Raw genomic sequence first — 19,578 nt, 5'->3', positions numbered from 1 at the left:
GGATCCCACTGGGGTGCCTGGCCAACCTGAGTGAGGGGCTGATGGCCATTTTCAGGCTGGCCATGCCCCCTGGTGACCCAAACTCCCAGCCTCTCCTTTTTTTCTTTTGTTTTCTTTTTTCAGCATCTCCTTGAGCAGAGGCCAGGGTGGGCTGGAAGCAGGTATCTGGGATTTATTTATCTTCTATAATTCAAACTTTATAGCCTTGAGTGGAGTCCAGGGCTGGCCAGGGCAGGTGGGAAGCTTGGCTTCCTCCTTTGCCAGGGTCAACCCAAGCCTCCTGCTCGCTCCAGCTCCGTGGCTGCTGCCATTTTAATTGGGTTAATTTGCATACTCACTCCTGATTGGCTGGTGAGCATGACTTGTGGGTGTAGCAGAGTGGTGAAGTGATGGTTAATTTGCATGTTTCTCTTTTATTAGTGTAGATTATTATATAAGGCAACTAACTGCAATAAATTTAAAATTCCAATCTTTGCAGGAGGTAGTCAATCAACAATTCTCTCTCATCATTGATGTTTCTATCTCTCCCTCTCCCTTCTTCTCTGAAATAAATAAAAAAATATATGTATATATGTTTAAAAATAAATAAATAAATAAATAAAACAATTGTCTTAAAAAAATTTCAATCTTCTTGGGAGGTAACTTGGATTAAGGTAATAATAGCATAAGCTTCTAGATCATTACCACTCCTCACCCTAAAGCGTTATATTTCAGGGGTTGTTTAATAAATTATACAATCCTTACCTTCCAGATTTTTTTTATGATCTAAGTATAGGCCAAGTATAACATTAAAAAAAGGAGCAAGCATATTTCTATCAACACTGGAGTCTACAGCGTGTGATCATGAGCAAGAGTCACAATAAAGATTTTTAAGTAAGTCAATATGTCCATGGTTAGTAATTTGAAGAAGCTCTTAATAATCATACTATAGATGACTGCACATTTTCATAGAAAAATGAGTTATTAGACAAATTGAAAAATGAAGGAAGCCACATATAGGTTTAATTTATTCATTTTTGATGCAGGCCTATGGAGCAGAAAAGACAAATTATAATTTCTAATAAATGGTAGCAATGTGTAATATTTTCAAGAAACCATGACTAAATGACTCTGTGCACTGTAGAATATATATTAACATGTCAGGTGTTGCATAGGCTGTAAGTATAAAGAGATATAGTAAGTGTCTGTGTATATGAAGAACAGACAGAAATGAATTAATGTGGATGTGTAGTTCACACTGAAATATTGAAAATGAGTTATTTTATTTAAAATATATTTGTATCTAAAAGTGACATTTATCTTTCATCCACACCAGAGTCAATGCTATGAATTACTACCTGTCTTAAGAGAAATTTTTAATAATCATGCCAAATATGTGATCATATCAATGTTTTATAAGATAAAAATATTTTGTTAAATGAATTGGAAGAATAATACCAAGTGAAATAAATTATTTTCTGCTAATGGGCAATGTTTATCAAAAGTGTAATGAGTTAAAATCATAGATTTGACATTGTAAAAAATATAACAATATAGACTATATGTCCCAAGCCCTTCAAGTTTATAATCAACTGAAAAACATTTTCACTTTAAAAATATTTTGACATTAAAAAGATAAAATAAATTAAACAATTTGTTACAAACTAGGTCGTGTTTATTTGCAAAATGAATTTCTATTATATCACATTAGGGTTATTGAAGTAAGCATTTTATCCCTAGAATTATCTACCTAAAATGCAAACAAAATTTCAATTGAATAAAATTAATTCTTCAGTTGCTATAGAAAACTTGTCATACTTTTTTTTTTAGTTTTTCTTTTTCTAAAGAAACACATTTTAAGTAATGCTAGTTTAACCAATGGAGAAAAAAACTTTCATCAAACATACAATTTCCATTACAGACTAGAAGGCTAATATTTAAAAAAAAATAGTTGTAGGGCAAAAAGTGTGCTTATGAATGACAGGCATCATATGATCCCTTTGAAGCACAAAAGCATCGGATGAGATCTTTTGCTCGAACCGTGACCTTCTTCATCTGTGAGATTTTAATAAATTCATAGAGCTTGACGCTCAGTCTTTAGATGAAGGTATATCTACGCTTCTTAATCCAGATTTCCAGACAGGAAAACCACATGATTCAGAATCTCAAGTGGGATGTATGCCTCACCATGTACCTATCCCGTGTTTCCCAGAAGCCTAAGAAAACCGGTCAAACATAGTGGCGTCTGTAATAGCCGAGCTCTAACAGTGGGACACTGTTACGTCCCACTTCTGAATGTTGGGGTCTAGAGGAACCTCATCATATGTGAGATGGAAGGCTTTCATTTTAGCAAACATGTCAACTGGTGACCCATCACGCAAAAGCCATGGCCAGCATCTACGCTTCTTAATCCAGATTTCCAGACAGGGAAACCACATGATTCAGAATCTCAAGTGGGATGTATGCCTCACCATGTACCTATCCCGTGTTTCCCAGAAGCCTAAGAAAACCGGTCTGTCCGAGTGGCGTCTGTAATAGCCGAGCTCTAGCACTGTTACGTCCCACTTCTGAATGTTGGGGTCTAGAGGAACCTCATCATATGTGAGATGGAAGGCTTTCATTTTAGCAAACATGTCACGCAAAAGCCATGGCCAGCGTTTGAACTGCCACGCAGGGACCCTGCACGAAGACGGCCCCGACCCGGCCCCAGTCCTGAGGCCTGAGTGTCAGAGGCCGGTCTATGGCTCTGCAGGCACCGTGAGGCTGAGCGCGGCGCCCCTCGGCTGCACCCGATCTTTCCTCGGTGTCAGAGTTTCATTTTCTCCTTGGCAGCCCTGTGTCTTCTTTTCATCCCATGGGACAAGTGTCAGGTCCTGCAGAAGGTCCTTTGCATTCAGCATGGTTATGAAAGAGGCGGAGGTGGCAGGGGTTATGATAATAGGTGTTCGAGAACCGTTCTTCTGATTAGGGGAGGTCTTGCTTGAGAAACCGGTCTCGGTACTGGCTGTGCCGGGAGTCTGAGTCTTAGGGCCCCGCACCCTCCGTCACAGACTCCAGCGTCATCCCACGGCAGGTGCCCATCTGTCAATTTTGAAACCTTCTGTTTCTTCTTTTCCTTTGAATCTTTCCTGGTCGTATCTGTTGTAGGCGGCTGGGTTAGGCTGTTTGGTACACAATGTGGGAGCCACAGGGGCCCGTCGCTGTTCAGGCGCACGTCCTTCTTCTCTGGCTTCCACAGGCTGAAGAATTGCACAAATGTCCCTGGAAAAGGTCTTCCCGTGCTCTGTAGGATAGTTGTCCGTGTCCTCCACACTCGCTCTGTTAACAATATCCCGGTCACATCTACCTCAGTGCCCACAAAACTCCTCTGTTTGCGAGCGAGCGGTTATGTGATCAACTAAGTCAGTCTTGATGGTGGATCATTTCTTAGCCATAACTTTGGCTTCGATTGCAGCAACTTTTCCCACTGACATAGCTGCGGACAAAGACCTAATCTGTCCAGTCTGGACAATCCCTTCTTTGTGACCCTCCAGGCGGGCAGCGCATCTCTCTTCATCAAGGCGCACACACTCCTGATCCTCAGTTCGTGGTTTCTTTGCTTCTGCTAAAACTTCATCTGTAGCTCGTTTGACTTGAAGAGATTGCTGAAGCCCTGTTTTTAGACGGGCGCTTAGGTCTGTACTTGCCAACGTTGATGCTTAAGGAGCTGGAGAAGGGATTCTAGTTAAGCGGCTAGGGCAGTTATTCACTCAAACTCGGGTGGGTGGCTGAGACAGATGTAGCAGAGTCCATGATGAGGGTGGCCAGGCGAGATACCTTGAAGGAGAACAAAGAACATTTTCTGAAAGAATGGATGATTCTGAAGATTTGGCTAGAGCAATTACAGTTGCCACAACTGACTTCATCAGACGCCCTGTGGAACTGGCACAGGTTTGTGAGGAAAGCTCCAGTGGAATTCCTGGGTGTTTAGCTGGCGATATTTGTTAGAATTATGTTACAATGCCGTATAGGAAGTTAGATATGAGATTTCTAATGTAGATGTAATTTTCATACTCAAAGCATGATATTGTTTATAATATTCTAGAGATAGGTAATTCTGTGGTGAACTTGCATATTTATATCTTTTTTGAAAAAGAGACACGTAATCAACAGTTGACATCAGTGATAAAATGAGCATTGAAGATAAAATAGAAAGTTGTTCTGAGAGCATTGAAATAAATAGTTAATACAAATCTCTAGAAGTTCTTTCAAATTCCAATTTTAAGGCAGATAGAAAATATGATTGGATATGTCTGGCAGACAACAACTAATATCTGACTAGTGAGTGTGAAGGGCCTGAGGAAAGAGTAGAATGATAGGTGTGGAAAACTCTCACTTTGTCAAGAGATGTATCAACTTCTTTCTCTTCGGTAATACAAATGAAATTACCAACCAAAAGAATAAAAATAATTTAGAGCATATGTGTTTAAAAGATGAGTGCAAAGCTAGGCAGAGCTCTAGGACAACTTTGGAGTATATTAAAAAAAAATGATCAAGAAAATGAGTGTGTATCATGCAATCTGAAATGCCTAGATTTGAGCTTTTTAAGTGAAATTATTTTTATTCCAAGAAAATTAACTTTTATGTGTGTTAAATAGAGTTCTAAGAATATTTTCCTTTTTTATTTTTTTCTTTATTTATTAAGGCATTACATATGTATCCTTATCACCCAATTGCCTCCCCACCCCTATACTCATACCCTCACCCCCCTGGTGTCTATGTCCATTGGTTAAGCCTATATGCATCATATAAGTCCTTTGGTTGATCTCTCCCCCTTACCCCCACCCTCCCCTACCTTCCCTCTGAGGATTGACAGTTTATCAATGCTTCTCTGTCTCTAAATCTGTTTTTGTTCATCAGTTTATATTGTTCATTATTCCTAGAAGTAGTATAACTGGGTCAAATGGCAGTTCCATTTTTAATTTTTTGAGGAAACTTCATACTGCTCCTCACAGGTGGCTGCACCAGCCTGGATTCCCACCAGCAGTGCATGAAGGTTCTTCTTTTCTCTGTATCCTCGCCAGCACTTGTCATTTGTTGATTTGTTGATGATAGCCAATCTGACAGGTGTGAGATGGTACCTCATTGTTGTTTTGATTTGCATCTCTCAAATGATTAGTGACTTTGAGCATGTTCTCATATGTCTCTTGGCCTTCCTTATGTCTTCTTTTCTTAACAATTAGCAGTTGTGTGTTTTTTATATCTGTGTGTATGTCAGAGAGAGAGAGAGAGAGAGAGGAAAAGGGAAGGAGGGGAAGAGAAAGACAATGAACCATAGAAATCTAAACTAAAAACATCAAAATACATTTTTTCTATTAAAATAAATTAATTATAATTCTATACATTTTGTATGTGATGCCTTGCTGGTGTTTCTTAACTTAAAACTTATTTTTTTGTGTGCATTCTGAAAAGAAACTCATTCAAATAAAGTAACCTACATATAATTCTGAGGAAAAGTATCTGCACATTGTAACATCATATTCCTTAAGGATAAAGATAAATGAGATTTTGTAGGAAGCAGTGTTGTACAGAAGAAAAGTACTGCCATAGAATTTATCTCTTGTTTAGACATTTCAGGGTTTTTCTGACATATGAGTTGGTGCTCAGTACTATGTTAGATCATTGAGTAGGTATGGATGACAGTGTTGAGTTTGCACCTCGGCTACTTTTGAAAGGCAACATTATTTTCCTCATGGATTAACCTATTTCTACACAATTGGTTCCAACATCATCTTTGTTTATTATTTTTATAATATTTTACTTACAAAATAAAATGTAATTTAAAGGACACAGTTCAGTGTTCTCAGGAATTTCTCTTTTGAGACTGGGTTGGTACATCACAGATTTCTGAACCTTCATTGCCTAAATTTTTCATGATGAAATCTGTGATTCTCTTAGCACTTATTTTATACCTACTTTGTTTATTGACTGATTGATTTTAGAAAGAGAGGAACAGAGAAACACAGAAAGAGAAACATTGATTTGGTGTTCAACTTACTTATGCATCCATTGGTTGATTCTTATATGTGCCCTGATCAGGGATCAAACCCACAACCTTGCCATATTGGGATGATGAACAAACTGAGCTACCCGGCTAGAGCCTCTTATGACTACTTATGTCAGGCAGAAAAACAAAAGATTACATATATATATATAAGAACAATATAAAGAGTTAAATTCTTTCCTCACATTTATTGTGGATATTTCCCTAAAACCAAGTTTACATAAATTGTCAGTGGTTAAAATTCTGAGAAAAATTATCTGCATATTGCAACATCATATTCCTTAATGATAAAGATAAATGAGATTTTGGGGAAGAAATGGTTGAGAAAAGAGTGCAGTAGAGTGGTTTTCTTAATAGATGCTCATCTTTCTTTTCAGAAGTTAATTGTCTCTTTGATAATTAAAGCTTAGTGCATTGTATTAATCCCATCATGAAAATGTTGTGTATAAATTATGTTGCAATTACCCAATATTAGACCTTGTAGGCTGCCTAATTTAGGCTTAAAGTTTTAACTAAAACATTTCCAAACTGTGATGTGCATCATTCATGTGTGGACTTGATAAAAGATGCATGCCGGAGCACTGCTGACTCAGAATCTTTGTTAATAGGGCACGCAGATACAAAATTAACCTGTGCCTGGTGTGACTCAAAAACACACACAAACATGCTAAATTGTAAACGCAACTGAACAGAAATAGCTTGCTTTATAACAAGTTTAAAAATCATACTCAATGGTGAAACACTGAAAGGTTTTCCTCTAAAATCAGGAATAAGACAAGGTTGTCCACTCTCGCCACTCTTATTCAACATAGTGCTGGAAGTCCTAGCCAGGGCAATAAGGTAAGAGGAAGAAATAAAAGGCATCAATATAGGGAAGGAAGAAGTTAAAGTGTCACTTTTTGCAGAGGACATGATTCTGTATATAGAAAACCCTAAAGACTCCACCAAAAACCCTTTAGAAACAATAAACAAATACAGTCAAGTTACAGGATACAAAATCAATGTGCAAAAATGCATTGCCTTCCTGGATACCAAACAAAACTTCTGAAAAGGGAAAAGAAAAAGAAAAAACAATTCATTTGGCAATTGCACCCAAAAGAATCAAATACCTGGGAATAAACTTAACAAATACAAATTTAGCTATAGGCCAGTCAGCGTTGCTCAGTGGTTGAGAGTCAACCCATGAACCAGGAGGCCACAGTTTGATTTCAAGTCTGGGAACATGACCAGGTTGCTGGCTCAATCCCCAGTAGGGGATATACAGGAGGCAGACAATCAATGATTGTCTCTCATCACTGACATTTCTATTTCTCTCTTCCTTTTCCTTCTCTCTGAAACAAATTTAAAAAATAAAAGATTTTAGCTATAATGGATGTCTTATAATAATGCCCAAATAGTTTAAGGAAGTTTCCTCTATTCCTTGATTGCTGAGAATTCAATCATGAATGAATATCGAATATTGTCAAATTCTTTCACTTTCTCAAATGGTATGATCATATAGTTTTTCTTCTTTATTATTAACACAGCAGATTGCATTGATTTTTTATTGTTAAATCAGTTTTGCATTCCTGGGATAAAACTAACTTGATTATGAAGTATTATCCTCTTTTTATATGGCTTTATGGGATTTGTTGTTGTTTTGTTGAGAATTTAAAAATCTATAATCCATCATAATGAAGGAAGATGATTTGACTTTGGGTGGCAGACACACATGCAATATACAGTTCATATATCATAGAAATGTACACTTGAAACCTATATAATCTTATTAATCAATGTCACCCCAATACATTTAATTAAAACAAAGATAAAAAGTAAATAAAATAAATTAATACCCTCATTCATAATTTAACACTAAAACAAATTTACTGTTGTTATTTTTAAATAAAGTTTGAAAATAAAGTTAAAACTCTTGCTCTTTAGGATGTAACAACAATGGCATGTGTTTTTACATTTTATCGTCATCCTCAAGATTTTGAGAGCAAAATGTAGCTAATGTAATGTTTTCCCAATGGATCTATTTTATCATTTTTCCACCCCAAAATGGGCTTTTTTCACTTTTGTTGTTGTTGTTATTACAACCAGAGCTGCAGCATTGGGAGGGACTGGAGAATGTGAATGATTTTCACTGAACTTGGACCTAACTGAATAAAAATGTATTGATGGGAAGTGGTAAATGGCACCTAACATAGGACAAGTTATATTTCCATTTACCTGGTTGAAGAAGCTTTGATTCATGACTTCCTCAGACCAGTAAACACTTTTCAGAGCAATCTACCCATGTGTGGTAAATAGTTAATGTCTTCTTGCCCAAGATCAATTTTTCTTCTGTTCACACCTTATTTTCCCTCAAGAAATGGTCTCTTCTCCAATCTAATCCTATTTTATTTATGTGGAGCAGGTGTTTCCAGAATGAGTATGTGATGCAGGCTTGGCCAACGGAGCATTGCATTTCACTTTGCTCAGAAACGCTGGTTCAGGTGCAGAAATATGAATCCATCAAAGGCAATTAGAGTTGAGCCAGGGATTTTGTGGAGTGACCAATAGAGATATATCTTTATTCCATTTTTTAAAAAAAAACAGTATGAAAACAGGCCTGGAGATTCAGGAGGCTGTAATTGAGGCTCTCGTGTGCACTGTATATATGAGAGTAAATAAAACATAGAGGAAAGTAGAATGAAAAACAATGCAGCAATACACACAGATAGAGAGAAAGATAAATTGGACCCTGGTGACATTATCTGAGCCCTGGAATTTTTAGAGACTGAAGAATATTTTACTTCTAAGCTTTCAGTTAAATTATCCAAAAAATGTCTCTCTTTTTAGGGTGCTTACACCAATCTAAGTTGGATTTTTCTGTCATTTATAGCCCAAATTTTCCTCATATGTCATATAATTACTTCTAGTGCCTGATTTAATAAATCAATGTTTTTTAAACTTGCATGACCATAAGAATCAGTTGATATTTATGGAAATTCAGATTCCTAGATCACTCCCCTGGGTAGGGGGTCTGTTTTAGTATGGGTTCTGTTTTTAAGTATGATCCAGTGATGAATAGTATGATCACAAAGTATGAACATTATCATATCTGTAAAATAAGAAAAAAATCAATGTTCTCACTTGCTGAATACTATATAATTTTCTGGTTTGCCTAGCATACCAGCATACAGCCACATAATCATAAAATTTTAAAGATGGGAGAAATGGTAGATATAATCTGGTCCAACAGCTCATTTTTTCACTGCAAAATTGTAGCTGAGAAAAGAAAAGTAACACACAAATCCCATCAAGAGTTAGTAGCAGAAAAAATACTACATGAATCTACTACTAGCTTCAATTTATTTTATTACCAACAATCACATTTCTAAATTTAAAAAGTCATTTTAAAAGTACATAAATAACAGGATGGTGAAAAATTTACCTTTATTTTTCTTGGGTATAGAAAATTAACTAAAACTGTAAATATGTCCTAAATTTTTAACATAGTTCATTGTGAATGAACATTAATAATTTGACCATTACAACAGTAATGTATTCCTTGCTACTTAGACTATAAACACACTAATTGATGCTATGATTTTGTAACTATGTTCTCTAATGATCATATACCAAGTATTTTATCCTATACTAGAGGGCCAGTGCACAAAATTTGTGCATGGAGGCATGGAGGAGAGCCCTTAGTCCAGCCTGCACCCCCTCTAATCTGGGACCCCTCAGGGAATGTCCAACTGCTGGTTTGTGCCTGCTCTTTTAACAGATGACAGCTCCATTGTTATTTCTTTATTTTCATGCTTAAACCCTTGGAATTAGTAGGTATTCAAAGTGTGTATACATTTTGGGGGGACACCCTGTATATCTCTAGTCAGCAGTGAAAGGAACCAACAGTGGATTTGGAACCCCAGACAGGAAATCTTGCTCACTCCCCACATGTCTCCCCACTGCACTTTCCACCTTCGTGGGCAGCAGGAGAATCAATGTTTTCTCTCATTAACTGGGAAAAGCATGTCCTGTCACTTGCTGCCTGGCAGGAGTGTGCTAGGCCCCAAGCGAACGAGGCTCAGTCAGGGCAACCTTCGCTCATGGGTGCTGGCACCCAAAGTGCACATTCCTCCTTTGCCGTCACCCTGGCTATCCCACCATTTCACTGAGAGGACGGAACTCCTTGCCTCCTATGAGTTCCCGATCTTGAACACTGGCCGAAGGCACCTCAGTGAGGGCTGCCCATGCCGACCAGGTGTGTCTGTCTGCACCTGCTCTCACCACAGCACCTGCATTAGCCCCACGGAGGTGATCTCGTCGCTTCATTGGCACCCGCAGAAACAGGGCATCACCACTCCGCCCTCTCACTGTCATCTCACAGGTGCCCACCCCAGCACCCAGAACAATGAGATACTCTCCAAAGTACATGAGCATGCCAGAGGGGATGTGTGTACATCCTGTGGAGGACGTAGGCATGCTGGGGTTGATGGAAGTGCAGTGAAGGGGCAGGGGATAAACTTATGTGTGCCATGGTCTGGGACTGTTGCAGGTGCACGTGGGTGACAATGCACTGGGGGACGTTCGCACACAAGGGGGGAGGAGAGGATGTGCGCACTGGAGGCCTGCAGCTGCACAGATCCACAAACCCCCGTGGCACGGCCAGGAGGATGTCAATCTGGCCCGCCACCATGGCTGTCCCTGCAACCAAGGAAGCCAAGCCCCCTGCCCTCTCTGCTTCGGCCGCTGCCATCTTTTTCACATCAATTTGCATATTCCCTCCTTATTGGCTGTGGGCACCACCATCTTTATCATGAAGTGACAGTCAGTTTGCATATTACTCTTTTATTAGATAGGATAATAGAGCTGTAATATGCAAATTGATGTGTATGCCTCACACAAGATGGCCACCCCCATGTGGTCAAATTTGGCCACCCCCAGGGGGTCACAAGATGGCCACCACAAGATACCCAGCAGGGGAGGGCAGTTGTGGGAGATCAGGCCAGCAGGGGAGGGAAGTTGGGGGCAACTGGAAAGGCAGTGGAGGGCAGTTGGGGGCAATCAGGCTGGCAGGGGAGCAGTTAGGTATTGATCAGGCTGACAGGGGAGTGGTTAGGGGGTGATTAGGCTGGCAGGCAGAAGCAGTTAGGGGCAATCAGGCAGGCAGACAAGCGAGCAGTTGGGAGCCAGCAGTCCTGGACTGTGAGAGAGATGTCTGACTGCCGGTTTAGGCCCCAGATGGGGCCTAAACCGGCAGTCAGACATCCCCCGAGAGGTCCCAGATTGGAGTGGGTGCAGGCTGGGCTGAGGGACAATCCTCCTCCAGTGCATGAATTTCGTGCACTGAGCCTCTAGTTTATAATAAAATATTAAAAGCTATTACTGATGAAAGGATTGTAAGACTAGATAAATAAATCATTTTGTATTATTAATCCAAGAATTAACCACAGAAAATTGCTTGAAGAGTCCATTGGTCCAAAGGCAGTCATCCCAAATAATAAAGTCATTAAATTGTACTCACTGAATAAGGATTTTTCCAACTTATTTTCCCAGTGTTAAGTAAAAACTGTAAGTAAAATACAACAATGATGGCAGCTTACAGAACATTTGTTGAATTTTTAGGGGGAAAAAAGCACTTTTTCTCATTATGAAATAAAGCATTTAAAACTGATCATCACCATGTTTTCCTTCCCCTTAGTATGCAGGGGTCCAGTTGCCTCTGCCCAGAATGTGCCACCCTGGCAGGCAGGTTATTTGAGATGAAAATATTTAAAGCCCAACACACTCAAGAAAAACACAAAAAACAAAAACCTATTCAGGAAAGGAAACATAGCATGTTCTTTTTATTATATTTAGCATGTATGAATAAAGTGTGGCACACAAGGAGGATTCAAGCAAGCCTGTTTGTTAAAGCCACTCTGTGTCTCATTGTTTCTGGGTTGCCAAGCAAGAATGTGTTCACCATGTGTTTGCTTTCCTCATCTACCTATAAGTTTTCTACTTTCCCTTTTAAATCTCTGATCCCTGCCTCTCTCTTTAGTCCACAATGGCATATTAGCCTCAACTGCCCAATGCATCCTGGGGTCTCATATTGTTATGAAATCCCCATATGTACATACACAATACATTTGATCATTTTCTCCTGTTATTTTGTCTCATATTACTTTATTTTTCTGCCCCCACAAGTAGCAAATATCAACCTCATTACCAGCTCCAGCTGGAATTGTTAAAGCCTTCCATTAATGTCACAAAAGGTGATATTCTAAACTATTTATTGCTACCTCAAAATTCCAATGTTCTTAAAAACATGTAAGTTATTATATACATAAAATGAGACACTTTCATTGCTTGTATAAATAATTTTCTCAGAGTATTATATTTATTATTATGCTGAAAATGTATATGTATTGACATAAACATTACAGTAACATAAATTTACTTCATTCCTTATATATTTTTTCTGAGTATAATTTTTTAAAATATTTTTATTGATTTCAGAGAGGAAGGGAGAGGATGAGAGACATAGAAACATCAATGATGAGAGAGAATCATTGATCAGCTGCCTCCTGCATGCCCCATACTGGGGATGGAGCCCACAACCCGGGCATGTGCCCTGACTAGGAATTTAACCATAACCTCCTGGTTCATAGGTTGACACTCACCTATTGAGCCAAGCTAGCTAGGCTCTGAGTATAATTTTAAAGGGCAATCTTGTTATCTATTTATAGTGAAAATAAGCAAATACTCATAGTTCAGAAATAGATTTGGGAAATAAATAGATTTATGCCATTGTACAATATTAACATTTTATTGAAATATAAAATAGAAATAATATAAACCACTGTATTTCAAATTTGGTTGTATATCTTAGTTAACATGAATGCCTTTCAGAACAACAGACTCTGCATTCTAAGCTTATCGCATTGGACTCTTATGAAGTTGTGCCATTGATTCTGTATTTTTTAAAGAAAGTTTTCATCTTGGTGCCTAAAGGATCATCAATTTGATGCTCACCAAGCTCCCTCTCAGTGTGTTTCTGCATCCTGTCTACAGGAGGATGTGGATAGCAGCATCCTTTTTTACATTTGGGGGAATTACACAACACTTACCAAGTCCCTTTGTAACAATCAATGGTATAAATGCTCAAAAGATTGCCTAACTGAGATACGTTTATATATTTTTTTTTTCAGTTAAACAACAACAGCAAAAAATAGTGTTGATTAGAAGCTATGGTTAATGTTGTTTTTTAAAAATGGTTCCTGATGTTCAATTTGGTTGAAAGACATTTTATTTAATCTCTAATGTCTATGCAAATGTGATCTAGTTTCCCAGAATGGTTCTATACCTTTGTACCTACGAGAATCAAAAAGAGGGACAGGCAGTGTAAGAGCTTCTTAATATGGTTTGTTGAAGTGCCTTTTAATAAAATGCAATTTTCGTTCTGTGCTTTTCCCAAAATCGCTGCATCAATTTGCATTATTAAGGACTGAAGCTAGAGACATTGACTACATTTTTATGTGGTACTTTCAGTTCTTAGGGGTTTCAACTTCCCACTCTCTCCACTGCCTGAATTTCAAATCATCTTAAAAATTGATAGCCTCATTTCAAGTGTTTTGATTTGTTTGGATTTGTAAATCTTTGTGAGACATCCAGATAAGCTGCCTTGTAATGCAAATTATGGTGACTGGATTTCCTACTTCTAACGGGTATTTCTACTCACTTCCTTGAATGAGAAAAGAAAATAGCTCATGTATTTATATATGTATTTATTTTGAAGGATATTTGTTTCCCACTAAACTATATCTATTATTATGAGAAATTACATATATACTGCTAGAGCCCTAGCCAGGTGGCTCAGTTGGTTGGAGCATCATACAGAAGACCAAAAGGTTTCAGGTTTGATTCTCCATCAGGGCACATGCCCATGTTGTGGGTTGGATCCCCAGTCGGGCACATGTTACTCTCTCAGATCATTGTTTCTCTCTCTCTCTCTCTCTCTCTCTCTCTCTCTCTCTCTCTCTCTCCCTTCCTTTCTCTATAAAACGAATAAAAACATATCATTGGGTGAGAATATGTTAAGATATTAGTTAGCATATCACATATTTATTTTCTCCCAGCAAGATGTATATCTCATGCACTATGATAATAGCAGTAGATATGCCTTTTTGTTACGATGGTATTAACAGTTACTAGCTTCCCTCATTTTTGTTTCTTGTTTGAAGTTGTCCTACCCATGTCTTGTATCTGTAGCACTTATCCAACAATTGGCAGCATCATCATTCTATCATTGAAACAAAAAGTCTCCCAAATTTAGATATTGTCCACTAGCAATTGCACGGCACAAATGAGATTTCACTATCATAGATCATTGGCCTCTTAATCCATCCCTGTGTTTTCTAAAGCATCGTATTAATCATGTCACTTCTGTGCTTAAAATTTACAAAAACTAGCCTCCAGATTCCTTAGTCTGGTATCCAGTATCCTAATGACCTAGCCCCAAAACACAATTTATCTCTGCCAAAAGAAATTATCTTACTGATCCATTTAGTGAAGAACTTTTACTAATTGTAAACTGTTGTGTGTTTTTCTTCCTTTACATAGCTCTTATGTTGTTCTACACTCTACTTCTGCTATATTGTTCATTATATTGACTTGATATAGCTTAATTATTCATCCTAGTTGTATTTGTCTAAAGTTTTTCGTTTCTAGAAATAAATTTCAAACATACACAAAAATATTATATTGTACAAATATTAGTCACACACTTACATATATAAATAGAATAACATTAAGGTGTTAAGAAAACATTCCTGCATTAAAATCTTTTGGGAATACAGTTTGTACCAAAGCTCAAATAACAAGATCCAAAATATAAATATATATTTTCAGATAGTCACATCATACCTATAGCAACTTAAAATTTTATTTGGTTTTTAAATCATTTTAATTAAAGAGTTGAATTTCCTCTGAACTACTAGAATTTCCATTGCATTTCTTCTAGCACAAAAGTGACAAAAAAGAGATGTAAACCCAATTAAAAATAAAGTTTATAGATTCAGGCTGAGCCTATGTGTGCCTAATTGAATCAACATGATCTATAGGCTTCAGTGGGGCCAATTTGCTAAAAAGAACATGATTCTCCCAGTGACAGAGAAGCTATAAGTGACCGTCCCAGATGTTGAAGAGCCAGTGTGTATAAATTACAGTAAACTGGGTCTACAAAACCGTTCAGTTGTAGATTGATCTACCACAGCAATGTTGTCTGAGCCAAAGATTTCTGTTCAGCTCTCTCAATCCCAGAGGATCCAATATTAAAATAAAATTTGTTCCTCATGTTGTAATGAGCTCTTGAGCTAACAACAACAAAAATATGCATAGCTTTATACTTATTAGTGAAATATGGAAATAAATAAAGAATTAGAGAACAGGGAGTAATAGTAATGGCTAATGGAAAAAGGATTATAGTTAGCAAGTTGCAGGGAAGACATTAAAGAATCAACAGGTCAATCCTTACTTGATAAGAATAAATAGAGAGAATTGGGACTACCAGAGAATGGCCTCATATTATATAAAAGTATAAATAAAACTAGACTCTTTATTCAACTCTACCACTTATTAGTTTAGTGACCTTGTCCAAATTATTTAATTTTTATGGGACTTAGTTTCACCTAATTTTCTGGGGCTTTAGTTCCTACTTTGAAAAAAAAAAGTAGCTGGTCTTTATAACATCTTCCTTTTATAAGAAACTCAAAGCCTGTTTATGGTCTATATAAACAGAAAGTTTCCTGCTCATATTCATTTCAGAACCAATCTTTCAACGGAACTTTTCCCTGGAAATGGCCCTTTGTATATCACATACTTTGGTTTGCCATGTAAGTATGTGTAGATCTGACACACTATTTAAAAGAGTGATACACTCTATTCTGTTTGCACATATATTGTATTTTAGCTGAATTAATTGCTAAACATTTGCACATGGAGCAACTGACCTATTTTAGGTTCCTTTAGTATTGGTTTAATGGAATGTCCACTTCCTCCCTGGGGCACTTGGGCACTGTTCATCACGGTTCACATGGGAATCAAATCACAACCCGAAGGCTAGATTTGAAGTCACCCTGTTCCTCCCTCAATTCACATAAAGTGTGAGAATCAGAAACACTCTGTAGTCAGCCAAAGGCACTGCTATAAAGACATACACATGACTACATTACACAAATTTCTATTGCAAAATATTTTCCTCCGCACAAAGGGGACAAGCTCTCCTGTAAAGTAGCATAAGTGACTATGCATACATATGTGTAGCAAACCAACATTTTTAATGTTGATCATGAGAAAAATCAAACTACATGCAATATATATATATATATATATATATGTACTTATACATAAAATTTTCTAGAATTAACTCAATATTAAGACATATTTATGCTATAATAAAAATATCAAAAAAAAACTTGAAGAACTTTAACTTCAGCAATATTATTGTACTGGAGTAAACATCCTATCATGAACAACTATACAATTAGATAAAATATGAGACAACTCTTTTAGATCTTCACAAGGCTACAAGTACAGAGAGAAGAAAAACTCATGATTTTGCTACTAATTTAGCTACCCTTCTGCTTGGGATAATTTTCCAACAGTGAGGTAGCTAAATTAGTAGCAAAACCATGAGTTTTTCTTCCCTAATTTGGAGGTGCCAGAGAACAGAAAGCTGAAATGGCAAAAACAGAAGGGAGACACAGAATGGAGTTCCATACCAAAGGCCATGTGTGGACTAAGAATCCATGGCTAAGGGCTGAGCTGAGTGTTAATGGAGTCTGACTACCTGAGGCTTACCAGAGAAAAACACCATAATGTTCAGAGTATATCACAGGAGCTAGAAAGTAAGTAGTGCTGATAAACTTTGGAAATTGGTCTAAATGAAGTGGAGAAATGTTACTAATGCCTCATTAACACTTGTCCTAAGTTGCAGGAAGCAAAATCATGTAAGTAGAGACCCATTTAAACTAAGGTTTACTCAAATCCTACGATATGAAGCCTAACATCAAGCCCTGAAAAGATATGCAGGGAACTATAACCACTAAGTTCAGTTCCCAAGAGCAATCAAAGAAATGATGACTTATAACTATAATACTGTATCATGGATGGAATCTTGGAATAAGTACATTGTGACAATGGTGCGATACTACTGTAAGGTGATAATAATATGGGAACTCTGTAATACCTCAGCAATTTTTTTCTGCAAATCTAAAATTGTTCTAGAATAAAGAGATAATTATTTAAAAGCTTATGTAATACCATTGAACAACAACATAATGATTAAAAATCAGTGCAATTGACATTTGAGAGGAAACAAGACTGATACTCAAAATACATTGGAGGAACTTGTCAAAGGTCACAGAGCTAGTAAATGACATCCATACGCAAAAAGATAAACTACTCCATAGGTTCCCGGACTAAAGACAATATACAAGGCCAGGTCAGCTCAGAAAATTCAATTTTCCTTCAAGATGACATCTAATATCATTAAAAGTTTTTCATTGAAATTAAATAAGGAAAAGAAAGAAAAAATGTAAATTATTAGCTGTGTTTTGAACTTTTTCAGAATATGCCACAACTATTTATTTGCAGGCCTAATAAAATTAAACATACAACATAGCTATTTTACTTTTCACATAGGAATGTGAAAGTAAACTGGCAAATAACACTTATTTTAATGCAATCATGAAAATAACACATCTAGAATCTATGTTATAAAAAACATGACTGCTACCAATACTTAAAAATACCAGATAAGATTTCATACATGACATGAGAAAATTCATTTTTATATTAGACTGGACAATGGCTATCTCTATCATGTCCACTCCCCATTCCTATTCAATATTTACAAAAGCTCATTTCCAGCCTGAATCCAAGGGATAGTCATGTGGCCTCAGCTAAACCAAGTTTAACGTTTCATGTCTGAGTGCCTCATACACAGCAGACCAATCAGGCAAAGGTAACAGAGCAGATGTTTGGAGGCACCATTGGACGTCCGAAGTGGGCTCTAGTTCTTTAATTTTTAGCCGGTATGATCCAATAAACACTCTTTTTGCTGAAGGCGCTTTGGGTGAATATCATAGCATCTGCAATTAGGAAAATACAACCTGATACAATGTAGGTGGAAGGGAGGGTGGTTTAATACCGGAACAAATTAGCATAGAGTAGCTAGCCTTATTTAGAAAACATTACCTCTATGAATATCTCATAGATCATCTTTTCACCTTCATCCGAGCTACCATCTTGCTGGTTACTCTTACTTCTGTCACAATTCATGTTTTGCTTCCTCTCCGGGGAGCCCTCTCTTCTTCCTCTCTGACTGACTCATAAACCTACCATTTTGCTTAGTTTATTATGCCTATAAGATAGAATGTTTACAGGATTGGTCACCAAACTATTATTATTTTTATTGTAAAAGACAGTACATGAACATGGTACAAAACTAGAAAAGCACCAAAGGATACACAATAAAAAGAAAGTTTTCCTACCCCTACTGTCTCCCAGACATCAAAGTTTTCTCCCTAGATACAGGCCAGCTTAAAAAAGATACTTGAGAAAATCTTTGAACTTTTCTATAGTTTTCTTTTTTAAGAGAATCAGATTATACTTTCGTAGAGCATTTCCAAATAATATTGCTTCTGGTAAGTTATAATAAGTTATTATACAAAGAGTATATAAAATAATTAGAAATATAATTTTATGTTTCTTAGGGAGGTAGCTGAAAATTGCCTTTTTTGTTTGCTCTTAAGTTTATTCTATAAAAGGAATTAACAAGTATGCATGAGTTAAATAGAATGTGGAATTCTATGTCCTTTAGTTATTTTTAATATATACATATATATTTACATTAAAGGAATAAAATCAGAATATTATTATAAATTATATAAAATATATTTTGAAATATGAATATAAAATGAAATATGCATGTAAAGCTAATTATCAATTAGTTGATTTTGGTTTTCTTTTTATGATGTATATTATAAAAGTCAAAATTACTCTTCATAGCTCACTAAATTTTTTCAACCATTATTTTAAAAAAAGATAAACTGTGTCTGGCCAGCATGGCTCAGTGGTTGAACCTCCACCTATGAACCAGGAGGTCATGGTTTGATTTCTGGTTAGGGCACATGCCCGGGTTGCAGGCTCAATCCCCAGTTGGGGGCGTGCAGGAAGCAGCCAATGGATGATTCTCTTTCATTATTGATGCTTCTATCTCTCTCTCCTTCTCCCTTCCTCTCTGAAATCAATAAAAATATATTTTAAAAAATAAATCAACTGTAAAAAATGCATATTAAAAAAGAAAAATCAGAATGCTAATGAGATATACTATTACTATGTTTTTTAAAAAAAATATATTTTATTGATTTTTTACAGAGAGGAAGGGAGAAAGATAGAGAGTTAGAAACATCGATGAGTGAGAAACATCGATCAGCTGCCTCCTGCACATCTCCCTGGGAGATGTGCCCGCAACCCAGGTACATGCCCTTGACCGAAATCGAACCTGGGACCTTTCAGTCCACAGGCCGATGCCCTAT

General features: G+C 37.0%; 1 pseudogene; it reads right to left on the bottom strand.

Annotated features, from left to right (window-relative positions):
• Positions 1 to 2,420: 2,420 nt before the first annotated feature.
• On the bottom strand, positions 2,421 to 10,477 carry LOC102769529 (annotated as a pseudogene).
• Positions 10,478 to 19,578: the final 9,101 nt, after the last annotated feature.

The sequence above is a fragment of the Myotis davidii genome, unplaced genomic scaffold, assembly GCF_000327345.1.
Source record: "Myotis davidii unplaced genomic scaffold, ASM32734v1 scaffold433, whole genome shotgun sequence".
NCBI lineage: Eukaryota > Metazoa > Chordata > Mammalia > Chiroptera > Vespertilionidae > Myotis > Myotis davidii.
This window is presented reverse-complemented; position numbering and strand designations above follow the sequence as displayed.